The sequence below is a fragment of the Haemorhous mexicanus genome, chromosome 23 (genome assembly GCF_027477595.1).
Source record: "Haemorhous mexicanus isolate bHaeMex1 chromosome 23, bHaeMex1.pri, whole genome shotgun sequence".
NCBI classification, from domain to species: domain Eukaryota; kingdom Metazoa; phylum Chordata; class Aves; order Passeriformes; family Fringillidae; genus Haemorhous; species Haemorhous mexicanus.
This window is the reverse complement of record NC_082363.1, coordinates 72,006-90,516: the sequence shown is the minus strand read 5'-3', so window position 1 is coordinate 90,516 and position 18,511 is coordinate 72,006.

Genomic DNA, 18,511 nt, shown 5'->3' with positions numbered 1-18,511 from the left:
GCTTCACTCTCCTAGGCATCCTGCGCAAAGCCGAATTTCAGGAGCCATAGGGCCACTCCGGGCCACAGCCCACCGAACACAAACGCCGGCCATTTTCCCAGGTAAACAATACTCACCAGCGCAGGTTCTTGGTGCCAGTTTGCAGAAGGTTCTTGGCACTGTCAAACCGGCCTGACTTGGCACTGGTGCCAGCTTGGCTTTGGTAGGCACTCTGCGCAATGCCGAATTTCAGGAGACATACGGCCACTCCGCGCCACAGCCCACCGAACACAAACGCCGGCCATTTTCCCAGCTAAACAATACTCACCAGCCCAGGTTCTTGGTGCCAGTTTGCAGAAGGTTCTTGGCACTGTCAAACCAGCCTCACTTGGCACTGGTGCCAGCTTCACTCTCGTAGGAATCCTCTGCAATGCCAAATTTCAGGAGCCAGACGGCCACTCTGGACCACAGGCCCCCGAACACAAATGCCGCCAATTTTCCCAGGTAAACAATACTCACCAGCCCAGGTTCTTGGTGTCAGTTTGCAGGAGCTACTTGGAACTGTCAAACCAACCTGACTTTGCACTGGTGCCAGCTTGGCTCTGGGAGGCACCCTGCGCAATGCCGAATTTCAGGAGCCCTGAGGCCACTCCAGGCCACAGCCCACCGAAGCAAACGCCGCCCGTTTTCCCAGCCAAACAATACTAAGAAGCCCAGGTTCTTGGTGTCAGTTTGCAAGAGCTACTTGGAACTGTCAAACCAACCCGACTTGGCACTGGTGCCAGCTTGGCTCTGGGAGGGACCATGCTCAATGCCGAATTTCTGGAGCAAGCTGGCCACTCTGGGCCACAGCCCACCGAACACAATCTCCGCCTATTTTCCCAGCTAAACAATACTCATTAGCCCAGGTTCTTGGTCCACAGTTTTCTGGAGGTACTTGGAACTGTCCTACCAGTCTGACTTGGCAGTGTTGCCAGCTTCACTCTCCTAGGCATCCTGCGCAATGCCGAATTTCAGGAGCCAGCCGTCCATTCTATGTCACAGACCACCGAACACAAACGGCGCCCATTTTCCCAGGTAAACAATACTCACCAGCCCAGGTTCTTGGTTTCAGTTTGCTGAAGGTTCTTGGCACTGTCAAACCAGCCTGACTTGGCACTGCTGCCAGCTTGGCTCTGGTAGGCACTCTGTGTAATGCCGAATTTCAGGAGCCATACGGCCACTCTGGACCACAGGACCCCAAACACAAACGCCGCCCATTTTCCCCGGTAAACAATACTATAAAACCCAGGTTCTTGGTGCCAGATTGCAGAAGGTACTTGGCACTGTCAAACCAGCCTGACTTGGCATGTTTGCCATCTTGGCTCTGGTAGGCATCCTGCGCAATGCCTAATATCAGGAGCCATACGGGCGCTCTGGACCACAGGCCCCAGAATACCAACATCGTCCCTTTTCCCTGCCCAACAAAAGTCAACAACCCAGGTTCTTGGTCTCAGTTTGCAGGAGGTACTTGAAATTGTCAAAACAGACTGACTTGGCACTGGTGCCAGTTTGAATCGGGGAGGGACCCTGTACAATGCCGAATTTCAGGAGCCAGCCGGCCACTCTGGGCCACAGGCCCACCGAACACAAACTCCGGTCGTATTCCCAGGTAAACAATATTCACCAGGCCAGGTTCTTGGGGTCAGTTTGCAGAAGGTTCTTGGCTCTGTCAAACCCGCCGGACTAGGCAGTGGTGCCAGCTTGGCTCTGGTAGGCACTATGTGGAATGCTGAATTTCAGGAGCCATACGGCCACTCTGGCCACAGGCCCCCAAACACAAACGCCGCCCACTTTCCCAGCTAAACAATACTATAAATCCCAGCTTCTTGGTGCCAGTTAGCAGAAGGTTCTTGGCACTGTCAAACCAGCCTGACTTGGCACAGCTGCCAGCTTCACTCTCGTAGGCATCCTGCGCAATGCCGAATTTCAGGAGCCAGACGGCCACTCTGGCCACAGGCCCCCAAACACAAACGCCGGCCATTTTCCCAGGTAAACAAAAGTCACCAACATGGGATGTTCGTGCCAGTTTGCAGAAGGTTCTTGGAACTGTCAAACCAGCCTGACTTGGCACTGGTGCCAGCTTGGCTTTAGTAGGCACTCTGCGCAATGCCGAATTTCAAGAGCCAGCCATCCACTCCGGTTCACAGACCACCGAACACAAACGCCGGCCATTTTCCCAGGTAAACAATACTCACCAGCACAGGTTCTTGGTTTCAATTTGCTGAAGGTTCTTGGCACTGTCAAACCAGCCTGACTTGGCACTGGTGCTAGCTTCACTCTCGTAGGCATCCTGCGCAATGCCGAATTTCAAGAACCGTACGGCCACTCTGGACCACAGGCCCCAGACACAAACACCGGCCATTTTCCCAGGTAAACAATGCTCTCCAACAAAGGTTCTTGGTGTCAGTTTTCAAGAGCTACTTTGAACTGTCAAACCAGCCTGACTTGGCGCTGGTGCCAGCTCTGCTCTGGTAGGCACCCTGCACAATGCCAAATTTGAGGCGCCATGCGGCCACTCCAGGCCACAGCCCACCGAACACAAACGCCGGCCATTTTCCCAGCTTAACAATACTCAGCAGCCCAGGTTCTTGGTGCCAGATATCTGGAGGTACTCGGATCTGTCAAACCAGCCTGACTTGGCAATGGTGCCTGCTTCACTCTCCTAGGCATCCTGCGCAAAGCCGAATTTCAGGAGCCATAGGGCCACTCCGGGCCACAGCCCATTGAACACAAACGGCGCCCATTTTCCCAGGTAAACAATACTCACCAGCGCAGGTTCTTGGTGCCAGTTTGCAGAAGGTTCTTGGCACTGTCAAACCAGCCTGACTTGGCACTGGTGCCTGCTTCACTCTCCTAGGCATCCTGCGCAATGCCGAATTTCTGAAACCATATGGCCACTCTGGACCACAGGACCCCAAACACAACCGCCGGCCATTTTCCTAGGTAAAAAATACTCACCAGCCCAGGTTCTTGGTGCCAGTTTGCAGAAGGTTCTTGGCACTGTCAAACCAGACTGACTTATCACTGGTGCCAGCTTCACTTTCCTAGGCATCCTGCGCAATGCCGAATTTCAGGAGACATACGGCCACTCCGGGCCACAGCCCACCGAACACAAACGCATGCCATTTTCCCAGCTAAACAATACTCACCAGCCCAGGTTCTTGGTGCCAGATATCTGGAGGTACTTGGATCTTTCAAACCGGCCTGACTTGGCAATGGTGCCTGCTTCACTCTCCTAGGCATCTTGCGCAAAGCCGAATTTCAGGAGCCATAGGGCCACTCCGGGCCAGAGCCCACCGAACACAAACGCCGGCCATTTTCCCAGGTAAACAATACTCACCAGCCCAGGTTCTTGGTGCAAGTTTGCAGAAGGTTCTTGGCACTGTCAAACCAGCCTGACTTGGCACTGGTGCCAGCTTGGCTTTGGTAGGCACTCTGCGCAATGCCGAATTTCTGAAACCATATGGCCACTCTGGACCACAGGCCCCCAAACACAAACGCCGGCCATTTTCCTAGGTAAAAAATATTCACCAGCCCAGGTTCTTGGTGCCAGTTTGCAGAAGGTTCTTGGCACTGTCAAACCGGCCTGACTTGGCACTGGTGCCAGCTTCACTCTCGTAGGCATCCTGCGCAATGCCGAATTTCAGGAGCCAGACGGCCACTCCGCACCACAGCCCACCGAACACAAACGCATTCCATTTTCCCAGCTAAACAATACTCACCAGCCCAGGTTCTTGGTGCCAGATATCTGGAGGTACTCGGATCTGTCAAACCAGCCTGACTTGGCAATGGTGCCTGCTTCACTCTCCTAGGCATCCTGCGCAAAGCCGAATTTCAGGAGCCATAGGGCCACTCCGGGCCACAGCCCACCGAACACAAAAGCCGGCCATTTTCCCAGGTAAACAATACTCACCAGCCAAGGTTCTTGGTGCCAGTTTGCAGAAGGTTCTTGGCACTGTCAAACCAGCCTGACTTATCACTGGTGCCAGCTTGGCTTTGGTAGGCACTCTGCGCAATGCCGAATTTCTGAAACCATATGGCCACTCTGGACCACAGGACCCCAAACACAAACGCCGGCCATTTTCCTAGGTAAAAAATATTCACCAGCCCAGGTTCTTGGTGCCAGTTTGCAGAAGGTTCTTGGCACTGTCAAACCAGCCTGACTTATCACTGGTGCCAGCTTCACTCTCCTAGGCATCCTGCGCAATGCCGAATTTCAGGAGACATACGGCCACTCCCGGTCCCAGGCCATTGAACAAAACGCCGGCAATTTTCCCAGCTAAACAATACTATAAAGCCCAGGTTCTTGGTGTCAGTTTGCAAGAGCTACTTAGAACTGTCCGACCAACCTGACTTGGCACTGGTGCCAGCTTGGCTCTGGGAGGGACCATGCGCAATGCTGAATTTTTGGAGCCAGTCGTCCACTCCGGGCCACAGCCCACCAAACACAAAAGCCGGCCATTTTCCCATGTAAACAATACTCACCAGCCCAGGTCCTTGGTGCCAGTTTGCAGAAATTACTTGGCACTGTCAAACCAGCCTGACTTGGCACTGTTGCCAGCTTCACTTTCATAGGCATCCTGCGTAATGCCGAATTTTAGGAGCCAGACGGCCACTCTGGACCACAGGCCCCCAAACACAAACGCATGCCATTTTCCCAGGTAAACAATACTCACCAGCCCAGCTTCTTGGTGCCAGTTTGCAGAAGGTTCTTGGCACCGTCAAACCACCCTGACTTGGCACTGGTGCCAGCTTGGCTCTGGGAGGGACCATGCGCAATGCCGAATTTCAGGAGCCAGCCGTCCACTCTGGGTCACAGACTACCAAACAAAAAACGCCCCCCATTTTCCCAGCTAAACAATACTCACCAGCCCCGGTTGTTGGTTTCAGTTTGCTGAAGGTTCTTGGCACTGTCAAACCAGCCTGACTTGGCACCGGTGCTAGCTTCACTCTCGTAGGCATCCTGCGCAATGCCGAATTTCAAGAACCGTACGGCCACTCTGGACCACAGGCCCCAGACACAAACACCGGCCATTTTCCCAGGTAAACAATGCTCTCCAACAAAGGTTCTTGGTGTCAGTTGTCAAGAGCTACTTTGAACTGTCAAACCAGCCTGACTTGGCGCTGGTGCCAGCTCTGCTCTGGTAGGCACCCTGCACAATGCCAAATTTGAGGCGCCATGCGGCCACTCCAGGCCACAGCCCACCGAACACAAACGCCGGCCATTTTCCCAGGTAAACAATACTCAGCAGCCCAGGTTCTTGGTGCCAGATATCTGGAGGTACTCGGATCTGTCAAACCAGCCTGACTTGGCAATGGTGCCTGCTTCACTCTCCTAGGAATCCTGCGCAAAGCCGAATTTCAGGAGCCATAGGGCCACTCCGGGCCACAGCCCATTGAACACAAACGGCGCCCATTTTCCCAGGTAAACAATACTCACCAGCGCAGGTTCTTGGTGCCAGTTTGCAGAAGGTTCTTGGCACTGTCAAACCGGCCTGACTTGGCACTGGTGCAAGCTTGGCTTTGGTAGGCACTCTGCGCAATGCCGAATTTCAGGAGACATACGGCCACTCCGCGCCACAGCCCACCGAACACAAACGCATTCCATTTTCCCAGCTAAACAATACTCACCAGCCCAGGTTCTTGGTGCCAGTTTGCAGAAGGTTCTTGGCACTGTCAAACCAGCCTCACTTGGCACTGGTGCCAGCTTCACTCTCGTAGGAATCCTCTGCAATGCCAAATTTCAGGAGCCATACGGCCACTCTGGACCACAGGCCCCCGAACACAAATGCCGCCAATTTTCCCAGGTAAACAATACTCACCAGCCCAGGTTCTTGGTGTCAGTTTGCAGGAGCTACTTGGAACTGTCAAACCAACCTGACTTTGCACTGGTGCCAGCTTGGCTCTGGGAGGGACCATGCGCAATGCCGAATTTCAGGAGCCAGCCGTCCACTCTGGGTCACAGACTACCAAACAAAAAACGCCCCCCATTTTCCCAGCTAAACAATACTCACCAGCCCCGGTTGTTGGTGCCAGTTTTCTGAAGGTTCTTGGCATTGTCAAACCAGCCTGACTTGGCACTGTTGCCAGCTTCACTCTCGTAGGAATCCTCTGCAATGCCAGATTTCAGGAGCCATATGGCCACTCTGGACCACAGGACCCCAAACACAAACGCCGGCCATTTTCCCAGCTAAATAATTCTCACCAGCCCTGGTTCTTGGTGTCAGTTAGCAGGATGGACCTGGCACTGTCAATCCAGCCTGACTTGGTGCTGGTGCCAGCTTGGCTCTGGGAGGCACCCTGCGCAATGCCGAATTTCAGGAGCCCTGAGGCCACTCCAGGCCACAGCCCACCGAAGCAAACGCCGCCCGTTTTCCCAGCCAAACAATGCTAAGAAGCCCAGGATCTTGGTGTCAGTTTGCAAGAGCTACTTGGAACTGTCAAACCAACCCGACTTGGCACTGGTGCCAGCTTGGCTCTGGGAGGGACCATGCTCAATGCCGAATTTCTGGAGCAAGCCGGCCACTCTGGGCCACAGCCCACCGAACACAATCTCCGCCTATTTTCCCAGCTAAACAATACTCATTAGCCCAGGTTCTTGGTCCACAGTTTTCTGGAGGTACTTGGAACTGTCCTACCAGTCTGACTTGGCAGTGTTGCCAGCTTCACTCTCCTAGGCATCCTGCGCAATGCCGAATTTCAGGAGCCAGCCGTCCATTCTATGTCACAGACCACCGAACACAAACGGCGCCCATTTTCCCCGGTAAACAATACTATAAAGCCCAGGTTCTTGGTTTCAGTTTGCTGAAGGTTCTTGGCACTGTCAAACCAGCCTGACTTGGCACTGCTGCCAGCTTGGCTCTGGTAGGCACTCTGTGTAATGCCGAATTTCAGGAGCCATACGGCCACTCTGGACCACAGGACCCCAAACACAAACGCCGCCCATTTTCCCCGGTAAACAATACTATAAAACCCAGGTTCTTGGTGCCAGATTGCAGAAGGTACTTGGCACTGTCAAACCAGCCTGACTTGGCATGTTTGCCATCTTGGCTCTGGTAGGCATCCTGCGCAATGCCTAATATCAGGAGCCATACGGCAACTCTGGACCACAGGCCCCAGAATACCAACATCGTCCCTTTTCCCTGCCCAACAAAAGTCAACAACCCAGGTTCTTGGTCTCAGTTTGCAGAAGGTACTTGAAATTGTCAAAACAGACTGACTTGGCACTGGTGACAGTTTGAATCGGGGAGGGACCCTGTACAATGCCGAATTTCAGGAGCCATACGGCCACTCTGGGCCACAGGCCCACCGAACACAAACTCCGGTCGTATTCCCAGGTAAACAATACTCACCAGCCCAGGTTCTTGGTGTCAGTTTGCAGGAGCTACTTGGAACTGTCAAACCAACCTGACTTTGCACTGGTGCCAGCTTGGCTCTGGGAGGGACCATGCGCAATGCCGAATTTCAGGAGCCAGCCGTCCACTCTGGGTCACAGACTACCAAACAAAAAACGCCCCCCATTTTCCCAGCTAAACAATACTCACCAGCCCCGGTTGTTGGTGCCAGTTTGCTGAAGGTTCTTGGCATTGTCAAACCAGCCTGACTTGGCACTGTTGCCAGCTTCACTCTCGTAGGAATCCTCTGCAATGCCAGATTTCAGGAGCCATATGGCCACTCTGGACCACAGGACCCCAAACACAAACGCCGGCCATTTTCCCAGCTAAATAATTCTCACCAGCCCTGGTTCTTGGTGTCAGTTAGCAGGATGGACCTGGCACTGTCAATCCAGCCTGACTTGGTGCTGGTGCCAGCTTGGCTCTGGGAGGCACCCTGCGCAATGCCGAATTTCAGGAGCCCTGAGGCCACTCCAGGCCACAGCCCACCGAAGCAAACGCCGCCCGTTTTCCCAGCCAAACAATACTAAGAAGCCCAGGTTCTTGGTGTCAGTTTGCAAGAGCTACTTGGAACTGTCAAACCAACCCGACTTGGCACTGGTGCCAGCTTGGCTCTGGGAGGGACCATGCTCAATGCTGAATTTCTGGAGCAAGCCGGCCACTCTGGGCCACAGCCCACCGAACACAATCTCCGCCTATTTTCCCAGCTAAACAATACTCATTAGCCCAGGTTCTTGGTCCACAGTTTTCTGGAGGTACTTGGAACTGTCCTACCAGTCTGACTTGGCAGTGTTGCCAGCTTCACTCTCCTAGGCATCCTGCGCAATGCCGAATTTCAGGAGCCAGCCGTCCATTCTATGTCACAGACCACCGAACACAAACGGCGCCCATTTTCCCCGGTAAACAATACTATAAAGCCCAGGTTCTTGGTTTCAGTTTGCTGAAGGTTCTTGGCACTGTCAAACCAGCCTGACTTGGCACTGCTGCCAGCTTGGCTCTGGTAGGCACTCTGTGTAATGCCGAATTTCAGGAGCCATACGGCCACTCTGGACCACAGGACCCCAAACACAAACGCCGCCCATTTTCCCCGGTAAACAATACTATAAAACCCAGGTTCTTGGTGCCAGATTGCAGAAGGTACTTGGCACTGTCAAACCAGCCTGACTTGGCATGTTTGCCATCTTGGCTCTGGTAGGCATCCTGCGCAATGCCTAATATCAGGAGCCATACGGCAACTCTGGACCACAGGCCCCAGAATACCAACATCGTCCCTTTTCCCTGCCCAACAAAAGTCAACAACCCAGGTTCTTGGTCTCAGTTTGCAGAAGGTACTTGAAATTGTCAAAACAGACTGACTTGGCACTGGTGACAGTTTGAATCGGGGAGGGACCCTGTACAATGCCGAATTTCAGGAGCCATACGGCCACTCTGGGCCACAGGCCCACCGAACACAAACTCCGGTCGTATTCCCAGGTAAACAATACTCACCAGCCCAGGTTCTTGGTGTCAGTTTGCAGGAGCTACTTGGAACTGTCAAACCAACCTGACTTTGCACTGGTGCCAGCTTGGCTCTGGGAGGGACCATGCGCAATGCCGAATTTCAGGAGCCAGCCGTCCACTCTGGGTCACAGACTACCAAACAAAAAACGCCCCCCATTTTCCCAGCTAAACAATACTCACCAGCCCCGGTTGTTGGTGCCAGTTTGCTGAAGGTTCTTGGCATTGTCAAACCAGCCTGACTTGGCACTGTTGCCAGCTTCACTCTCGTAGGAATCCTCTGCAATGCCAGATTTCAGGAGCCATACGGCCACTCTGGACCACAGGACCCCAAACACAAACGCCGGCCATTTTCCCAGCTAAATAATTCTCACCAGCCCTGGTTCTTGGTGTCAGTTAGCAGGATGGACCTGGCACTGTCAATCCAGCCTGACTTGGTGCTGGTGCCAGCTTGGCTCTGGGAGGCACCCTGCGCAATGCCGAATTTCAGGAGCCCTGAGGCCACTCCAGGCCACAGCCCACCGAAGCAAACGCCGCCCGTTTTCCCAGCCAAACAATACTAAGAAGCCCAGGTTCTTGGTGTCAGTTTGCAAGAGCTACTTGGAACTGTCAAACCAACCCGACTTGGCACTGGTGCCAGCTTGGCTCTGGGAGGGACCATGCTCAATGCCGAATTTCTGGAGCAAGCCGGCCACTCTGGGCCACAGCCCACCGAACACAATCTCCGCCTATTTTCCCAGCTAAACAATACTCATTAGCCCAGGTTCTTGGTCCACAGTTTTCTGGAGGTACTTGGAACTGTCCTACCAGTCTGACTTGGCAGTGTTGCCAGCTTCACTCTCCTAGGCATCCTGCGCAATGCCGAATTTCAGGAGCCAGCCGTCCATTCTATGTCACAGACCACCGAACACAAACGGCGCCCATTTTCCCCGGTAAACAATACTATAAAGCCCAGGTTCTTGGTTTCAGTTTGCTGAAGGTTCTTGGCACTGTCAAACCAGCCTGACTTGGCACTGCTGCCAGCTTGGCTCTGGTAGGCACTCTGTGTAATGCCGAATTTCAGGAGCCATACGGCCACTCTGGACCACAGGACCCCAAACACAAACGCCGCCCATTTTCCCCGGTAAACAATACTATAAAACCCAGGTTCTTGGTGCCAGATTGCAGAAGGTACTTGGCACTGTCAAACCAGCCTGACTTGGCATGTTTGCCATCTTGGCTCTGGTAGGCATCCTGCGCAATGCCTAATATCAGGAGCCATACGGCAACTCTGGACCACAGGCCCCAGAATACCAACATCGTCCCTTTTCCCTGCCCAACAAAAGTCAACAACCCAGGTTCTTGGTCTCAGTTTGCAGGAGGTACTTGAAATTGTCAAAACAGACTGACTTGGCACTGGTGCCAGTTTGAATCGGGGAGGGACCCTGTACAATGCCGAATTTCAGGAGCCATACGGCCACTCTGGGCCACAGGCCCACCGAACACAAACTCCGGTCGTATTCCCAGGTAAACAATACTCACCAGCCCAGGTTCTTGGTGTCAGTTTGCAGGAGCTACTTGGAACTGTCAAACCAACCTGACTTTGCACTGGTGCCAGCTTGGCTCTGGGAGGGACCATGCGCAATGCCGAATTTCAGGAGCCAGCCGTCCACTCTGGGTCACAGACTACCAAACAAAAAACGCCCCCCATTTTCCCAGCTAAACAATACTCACCAGCCCCGGTTGTTGGTGCCAGTTTGCTGAAGGTTCTTGGCATTGTCAAACCAGCCTGACTTGGCACTGTTGCCAGCTTCACTCTCGTAGGAATCCTCTGCAATGCCAGATTTCAGGAGCCATATGGCCACTCTGGACCACAGGACCCCAAACACAAACGCCGGCCATTTTCCCAGCTAAATAATTCTCACCAGCCCTGGTTCTTGGTGTCAGTTAGCAGGATGGACCTGGCACTGTCAATCCAGCCTGACTTGGTGCTGGTGCCAGCTTGGCTCTGGGAGGCACCCTGCGCAATGCCGAATTTCAGGAGCCCTGAGGCCACTCCAGGCCACAGCCCACCGAAGCAAACGCCACCCGTTTTCCCAGCCAAACAATACTAAGAAGCCCAGGTTCTTGGTGTCAGTTTGCAAGAGCTACTTGGAACTGTCAAACCAACCCGACTTGGCACTGGTGCCAGCTTGGCTCTGGGAGGGACCATGCTCAATGCCGAATTTCTGGAGCAAGCCGGCCACTCTGGGCCACAGCCCACCGAACACAATCTCCGCCTATTTTCCCAGCTAAACAATACTCATTAGCCCAGGTTCTTGGTCCACAGTTTTCTGGAGGTACTTGGAACTGTCCTACCAGTCTGACTTGGCAGTGTTGCCAGCTTCACTCTCCTAGGCATCCTGCGCAATGCCGAATTTCAGGAGCCAGCCGTCCATTCTATGTCACAGACCACCGAACACAAACGGCGCCCATTTTCCCCGGTAAACAATACTATAAAGCCCAGGTTCTTGGTTTCAGTTTGCTGAAGGTTCTTGGCACTGTCAAACCAGCCTGACTTGGCACTGCTGCCAGCTTGGCTCTGGTAGGCACTCTGTGTAATGCCGAATTTCAGGAGCCATACGGCCACTCTGGACCACAGGACCCCAAACACAAACGCCGCCCATTTTCCCCGGTAAACAATACTATAAAACCCAGGTTCTTGGTGCCAGATTGCAGAAGGTACTTGGCACTGTCAAACCAGCCTGACTTGGCATGTTTGCCATCTTGGCTCTGGTAGGCATCCTGCGCAATGCCTAATATCAGGAGCCATACGGCAACTCTGGACCACAGGCCCCAGAATACCAACATCGTCCCTTTTCCCTGCCCAACAAAAGTCAACAACCCAGGTTCTTGGTCTCAGTTTGCAGGAGGTACTTGAAATTGTCAAAACAGACTGACTTGGCACTGGTGCCAGTTTGAATCGGGGAGGGACCCTGTACAATGCCGAATTTCAGGAGCCAGCCGGCCACTCTGGGCCACAGGCCCACCGAACACAAACTCCGGTCGTATTCCCAGGTAAACAATATTCACCAGGCCAGGTTCTTGGGGTCAGTTTGCTGAAGGTTCTTGGCTCTGTCAAACCCGCCGGACTAGGCAGTGGTGCCAGCTTGGCTCTGGTAGGCACTATGTGGAATGCTGAATTTCAGGAGCCATACGGCCACTCTGGCCACAGGCCCCCAAACACAAACGCCGCCCACTTTCCCAGCTAAACAATACTATAAATCCCAGCTTCTTGGTGCCAGTTAGCAGAAGGTTCTTGGCACTGTCAAACCAGCCTGACTTGGCACAGCTGCCAGCTTCACTCTCGTAGGCATCCTGCGCAATGCCAAATTTCAGGCGCCATACGGCCACTCTGGCCACAGGCCCCCAAACAGAAACGCCGGCCATTTTCCCAGGTAAACAAAAGTCACCAACATGGGATGTTCGTGCCAGTTTGCAGAAGGTTCTTGGCACTGTCAAACCAGTCTGACTTGGCACTGGTGCCAGCTTGGCTTTGGTAGGCACTCTGCGCAATGCCGAATTTCAAGAGCCAGCCATCCACTCCGGTTCACAGACCACCGAACACAAACGCCGGCCATTTTCCCAGCTAAACAATACTCACCAGCCCAGGTTCTTGGTTTCAGTTTGCTGAAGGTTCTTGGCACTGTCAAACCAGCCTGACTTGGCACTGGTGCTAGCTTCACTCTCGTAGGCATCCTGCGCAATGCCGAATTTCAAGAACCGTACGGCCACTCTGGACCACAGGCCCCAGACACAAACACCGGTGTTCTGGATTGCAAGGCAGGATGTATTCTATTACCATCTGTATGGCAGTTGTCTAGGTGTTAAGTGGGCAATTTCCCCTTATCTCTCTCCCTGCGAGATCACAATCACTCCTCCCTCAGCAGGGGGCATCCCGTGATAAGAGGCTATTGAATGTCACTGCATGGCTGATAAGAACTGTAACATCCCATTGTGAGATGCTCCGCCCAGAGGGAGGAGCCGAGCATTGCTATCCAGATATAATCAGGAGATTCTGACACACCAGCACAGCTTCTCCACTGGATTCACCAGAGGAACAGCAGCTGCTTCTTCTTCCACGGATCTGCGGAGGAAGAATCACCCTTTTTCTACAGGACCCCCTGCTCCAACAGAACCACACCTGACACCTCAGGAGGACTGCAGCCACTTTTCCAACTGGACTGCTGCCAGCACCCTGACCAACAGGGTGTCAGGTTGAGTTCTGACTCTGTCATTTTAGTGTACTGCATTGTTTTTATTTTATCATTTTATGGTTTTTCCCCCCCTTCCCTATTAAAGAACTGTTATTTCCTGCTCCCGTATTTTTTTTGCCTGAGAGCCCCTTAATTTAAAATTCATAGCAATTTGGAGGGGTGGGGAGGGTTTGCATTCTCCATTTCAGGGGAAGCTCCTGCCTTCTTTAGCAGGCACCTGTCTTATCCAAACCAAGACAGATTTTTGGCGCCCAACGTGGGGCTCGAGGGCAAATAAACAAGAAGGGAATAACAGTTCTTGAGTAATCTAATTTTTGTGTGGCTATACAAACCTCATCAAGTGACACCATGTGGTCCAGTTTACCCTGGTTTGGGTGGCACGTGATCATGGCTGTATTTCTCCCATTTGTAGGCCCTTATCTTAACATGGGTCCTATAACCAAGGCTACTGTGGCTATTATCCGGTTTGTTTTATGGGTGAATAAGGTGAGGAATTCATGGATTTTTAACTTCCTCTGGAAGGCAGGCACATGGATTCACAGCTATCACACCTTAACTATGTGTTTTTGGGGTTACTTTAATAATGGCACCTGCTGTAAGGAAATTACACCAGGGGAAATTTTCTCCCAACCCTTTAATCACCTCTTTGGGTCCACCCCACCAGTTTTTGAAGGGTTCAGATCCAATCTAAACATTAATGATATCATACAGTGGCTGGTGTTGCTGATAGGCCTGTTCTATTTAGCATTTAGAGAGAGAGAGAGACTAACCTGGATAACTACCCTGACACCTGCATCAGAACCTAACACGCCACCAGAGTCCAGGGATGCTGTTGCCCCAGAGCCTACTCCTACCCCACAGCCCGTGCCAGATGTGAACTACCCAGATTGGGTGGGGGGTCTGGTGAAGGAGATGCGTGAGATAGGCCAGATCCTGAAGGAGTACACTTCCCCAGCTGGTGCAGAGCCCTCCCCCTGCTTTGAAGAGAGAGAATCTAATAGTGCAGCAGCAGAACCCACAGATGTTACAACTGTCCAGGTTCCAGCTGAACTGCAGAGGCAGTCACAGCCAGCAGCAGTTGCCCCTGTAGAAACAAGGAGATCTAAAACAAAAGCAGAGCACCCAGATAGGGGAGGGCCCTCACAACCCACAGGGGAGCCAGAGGTTGCAATCATTACCGAGTCCCTGACTTACGAAAGTCTCCGTAATCTACACAAAGACATTGTACGACGGGGACGTGAGGCTTATACAACCTGGCTACTTCGGGTCTGGGACCTTATGGGTACAGGTGTGCAACTGGATGGTGGTGAGGCAAGGAATCTGGGACCCTTAACTCAGGACTCCGGTATCAATCAGATTTTTGTAAGGGAGCCAGGGTCCCTTTCCCTCTGGGAGCGGCTTTTAACAAGTGTCAGAGAGAGATTTGTCCACAGGGAAAGAATGCAGGAGCAGCACCACAGAATGCGCTGGAAGACTCTTGAGGAAGGGATCCAACAGCTGAGGGAAGTGGCAGTATTGGAGGTACTCTTTGGGAGAGATGGACAGCATGATAATGACCCCGACCAGGTCAGGTGCACAGGGCAGATGCTGTGGAGTCTGGCAAATCTGGGGCCATCTCAATACACCACTTTCATTGCAACGATCAATGCTGATACCAACCGAGAGACAGTGGGTTCTGTGGCAAACAAACTTAGAAATTATGAAAGTATGATCAATGGCCCCATGCAAGCTCATGTCTCTGCCGTGGTCCAAGAACTCAGAGAGGAGATGAGGGAGATGAGGGAGGCGGTGAGAAGGAACAATTCCCATATTGCACCAGTGCGAGTCACAGGCCCCAGAGTTAGAGCCCAACATTTTCCACCTAGAGAGAGAGGGTACACCCCACGGGCTGACTTGTGGTTCTTTCTGAGGGACCATGGGGAAGACATGGGAAAGTGGGATGGAAAACCCACTTCAGTCCTGGCAGCAAGGGTGCGTCAACTCAAGGAGGGAAACACTAACCGAGAGAACTCCAGTAAAGTGAAGGTAGCCTCAACCTCCCATGACCGAGCTGCTGAGTATGATCCGTCAGATCCCCTTGAGGGTACCTCTACCATGTATGCCCAGGGAAGAAATAATAACCAGGGTTAGGGGGGCCCTGCCTCTAGCCAGGGAGAGGCACGGGAAAATCGGATTTTCTGGACGGTGTGGATCCGATGGCCTGGCACATCAGAACCACAAAGGTACGATGCTTTAGTGGATACTGGTGCACAGTGTACCCTGATACCATCGGGACATGTGGGGGCCGAACCTGTTTCCATTGCCGGGGTGACGGGGGGATCACAGCAATTGACCCTTTTGGAAGCTGAGATGAGCCTGACTGGGAAAGACTGGAAGAAACATCCTATTGTGACTGGCCCAGAGGCCCCATGTATTCTAGGCATAGACTTCCTCCGGAATGGCTATTACAAAGACCCAAAAGGACTCAGATGGGCTTTTGGCATAGCTGCTGTAGAGGCAGAGAACATTAAGCAGTTGAACACCTTGCCTGGACTGTCAGAAAACCCATCCGCAGTAGGACTCTTGAATGTGGAAGAGCAACGAGTGCCAATCGCCACCTCGACGGTGCACCGCCGGCAGTATCGGACGAATCGAGACGCCGTGATCCCCATCCACAAAATGATCCGTGAGCTGGAGAGCCAAGGGGTGGTCAGCAAGACTCACTCACCCTTTAACAGTCCCATCTGGCCTGTGCGCAAGTCTGACAAAGAATGGAGATTGACTGTGGACTATCGTGGCTTGAATGAAGTGACTCCACCACTGAGCGCTGCTGTGCCAGACATGCTGGAACTCCAGTATGAGCTGGAGTCCAAGGCAGCAAAGTGGTATGCCACCATTGACATTGCTAACGCGTTTTTCTCCATTCCTCTGGCAGCAGAGTGCAGGCCTCAGTTTGCTTTCACCTGGAGGGGCGTGCAGTACACCTGGAACCGACTGCCCCAGGGGTGGAAGCACAGCCCCACCATCTGCCATGGACTGATCCAGACTGCACTGGAAAAGGGTGAGGCCCCAGAACATCTGCAATACATCGATGACATCATTGTGTGGGGGAACATGGCAGTGGAAGTATTTGAGAAAGGAAAGAAAATCATCCAGATTCTGCTAGAAGCCGGTTGCGCCATCAAGAAGAACAAAGTCAAGGGACCTGCTCGAGAGATCCAGTTCCTGGGAGTAAAGTGGCAAGATGGACGGCGTCAGATTCCCATTGAGGTCATCAACAAGATCACAGCAATGTCTCCACCAACTAGCAAGAAGGAAACACAAGCTTTCCTGGGTGCCATAGGCTTTTGGAGGATGCACATTCCCGAGTACAGTCAGATCGTGAGCCCTCTTTACCTGGTCACCCGCAAGAAGAACGAGTTCCACTGGGGCCCTGAGCAGCAACAAGCTTTTGCCCAGATTAAGCAAGAAATTGCTCATGCTGTTGCCCTTGGCCCAGTCAGGATGGGACCAGAGGTAAAGAACGTACTCTACTCTGCAGCCGGGAACCATGGTTTGTCCTGGAGCCTTTGGCAGAAGGTGCCTGGGGAGACTCGAGGCCGACCACTGGGATTCTGGAGTCGAAGCTTCAGAGGGTCCGAAGCCAATTACACTCCCACAGAAAAGGAAATCTTGGCTGCCTACGAAGGAGTTCAAGCTGCCTCAGAGGTGATTGGCACGGAAGCACAACTCCTCCTGGCACCCCGACTACCGGTGCTGGGGTGGATGTTCAAAGGAAAGGCTCCCACCACCCACCATGCCACTGATGCTACTTGGAGTAAATGGATTGCCCTCATCACACAGCGCACCCGTATTGGAAACCTGAATCGCCCTGGGATTTTAGAGATAATTACAAACTGGCCGGAAGGTGAAGATTTTGGTCTTTCTGATGAAGAGGAACAAGAGCAAGTAACACGTGCCGAAGAAGCTCCACCATACAACCAACTCCCAGCAGAGGAAACACGCTACGCTCTTTTCACTGACGGTTCCTGTCGCATCGTAGGGTTGAACCGGAAGTGGAAAGCAGCCGTATGGAGTCCCACACGACAGGTTGCTCAGGCTATCGAAGGAGAAGGTGGATCAAGTCAACTTGCTGAACTCAAAGCTGTTCAGCTAGCCCTGGACATTGCTGAGAGAGAGAAATGGCCAAGGCTCTATCTTTATACTGATTCGTGGATGGTAGCCAATGCTCTGTGGGGCTGGCTGGAAAGGTGGAAAAAGGCCAACTGGCAGCGTAAGGGAAAACCAATCTGGGCTGCTGAGGAATGGAAAGAAATTGCCGCTCGGTTGGAGAACCTACCTGTGAAAGTCCGCCACGTAGATGCCCACATCCCCAAGAGCCGGGCTAATGAGGAACATCGAAACAACGAACAGGTAGATCAGGCAGCAAAAATAGAGGTGTCGAAGATAGACTTAGATTGGCAACATAAGGGGGAGTTGTTCCTAGCTCGATGGGCCCACGATGCCTCAGGTCATCAAGGTAGAGATGCCACCTATAGGTGGGCACGAGACCGAGGAGTAGATTTAACCAAAGACAGTATTTCTCAGGTTATCCATGACTGTGAAACGTGTGCTGCCATCAAGCACGCCAAGAGAGTGAAGCCCCTGTGGTATGGTGGGCGGTGGTCCAAGTACAAGTATGGGGAGGCCTGGCAGATCGACTACATCACACTGCCCCAGACACGCCAAGGCAAGCGCTACGTGCTGACCATGGTGGAAGCCACCACGGGATGGTTGGAGACCCACCCTGTGCCTCACGCCACTGCCCGGAACACCATCCTGGGCCTGGAAAAGCAAGTGCTGTGGAGACATGGAACCCCTGAGAGAATTGAGTCGGACAATGGGACCCATTTCAAGAACGGCCTTATCAACACCTGGGCCAGGGAACATGGTATTGAATGGATATACCATATCCCCTACCATGCACCAGCTGCCGGGAAAGTTGAACGGTGCAATGGACTACTCAAGACTACCCTGAAGGCACTTGGTGGGGGGACTTTTAGAAATTGGGAGATGAACTTAGCAAAGGCCACCTGGATGGTCAACACCAGAGGGTCTATCAATCGAGCTGGTCCTGCCCAGTCTGAACCCCTGCACACTGTAGATGGAGATAAAGTCCCTGTTGTACACATGAAAGGTATTTTAGGAAAGACTGTTTGGATTACTCCCACCTCAGGCAAAGACAAACCCATCCGTGGAATTGTTTTTGCTCAAGGACCTGGTTACACTTGGTGGGTAATGCAGAAAGATGGAGAAAGCCGTTGTGTACCACAGGGAAACCTAGTCTTAAGTGAGAACTGTGTGTAAGGATTCATTGTGATGCAGATGGAAATAGAATAAGGGGTG